The sequence below is a fragment of the Rattus rattus genome, chromosome 6 (assembly GCF_011064425.1).
Source record: "Rattus rattus isolate New Zealand chromosome 6, Rrattus_CSIRO_v1, whole genome shotgun sequence".
Taxonomy (NCBI): Eukaryota; Metazoa; Chordata; class Mammalia; order Rodentia; family Muridae; genus Rattus; species Rattus rattus.
The window spans coordinates 11,379,508-11,381,073 of NC_046159.1; positions in this window are offsets into that span (position 1 = coordinate 11,379,508).

Sequence of the window (1,566 nt, forward strand, 5' to 3'; positions counted from 1 at the left end):
AGTTGGTGGCCACGAACCCCAGGGTAGCATGTGGGTATCAGAATTGTAATTAGCGATGCCTTTTTGTTTTGCTTTTATATATATATATATGTGTGTGTGTGTGTGTGTGTGTGTGTGTGTGTGTGTGTGTGTGTGTATGTGGGGGCACAAAGTTGGATGGAGAGAGAAGAGGGGTGGAGCTAGGAAGGTTTGGGAAAGTGGAAAAGGATATAATCAATACGTACTGCACGGAACTCTCAATCATAAAATAAGAAAAATTTTAAAACATGGAGAGGATCTTAGCAGGACTGGGAGGAAGCACAGCTGTGGTACATACAGCTGTGGCTATTAATGTAACCATAAAAGGCTAACAGCGATTTCATAATCTTCTTAAAACGTACAAGTCCTCACTCCGCACATGTATTTCTGTGGATATGTGCAGGTGACTATCTTATCCCTTACCTAGGAGGTCAGAAGCCAGCTCTGGACACTGGACATTGCTCTCCACCTTGTGACTTCCACACAGGGTCCAAAGACCCAGACATGGTTCCCAGGATTGTATGCTAAGGATCCCTTTCACACTGAGTCATGTCCCCAGTGTTCTCGAATGATTTTATCCATAAAGACGGTGACATACACAATACCCTGCTAAGCATCACTCTCGAGGGCACCTGACACCTGTCATTTGAGCTCACTCAGAACTGAGAACTGGTAAGAAGAGCTGGAGAGAAGTCTCAGTGGTTAAGAGCACTTTCTGCTCTTGCAGAGGACATGGGGGTTTGTTCCCAACACCCATAGTAAAGCTTACAACCGTCTTTAACTCTAGTCTTACGGGATCTAATCTAATGCTCTCTTTTGGGCTCCATTAGCAGTAAAAGTATACATGGTACAAATATATGTAGAAAAATACTCGTATACATAAAATAGATAATTGATGATTGATAGATAGATAGATAGATAGATAGATAGATAGATAGATAGATAATGGATGGATGGATAGATGATAGATAGATAGATAGATAGATAGATAGATAGATAGATAGATAGATAGATGATGGATGGATGGATGTCAGGTGAATAAATAAGGGGGTAGCAGTGGCAGGAAAGGCACACGCAAAGGTGTTTTTCATTATGTCAGTTCTACTTAGCATTCTCCAGCATCCCGATTTGTCTTCTGTGCAAACAGGACCTAGAAAGTTGCTCCAAATTTCCAAAACATCCACCACTTAGAGTCGCTGGGAAATATAGCTACGTCAGCACAAGCCATGACAAGGGCATTTTTGTGTGACACCCATGACATCTCCTCAGACATTCTTATGCTAAACTTCCTCTGTGACTTTCCAAGACTGGCTTTATAAACAACCAGTGTAGCAGACTTCCAAAGAAAAGGTCAGAGCACGGCTCTCACTTAACTCATCCCCCAGTTGTGCAAATGTCCTTTTGCTAATTACTTTGTCTTCAACCCAATAGTGTCATCATCAGACTTCCCTCTGTACCAAAATTCCAGGAAGCCTCATTTCAGAGGAAGTGGTTCTCTTGGCCCTCTTGGAGCTTGTTGAAGTAGGCGGCCTCTGTTGTTCCCATGAA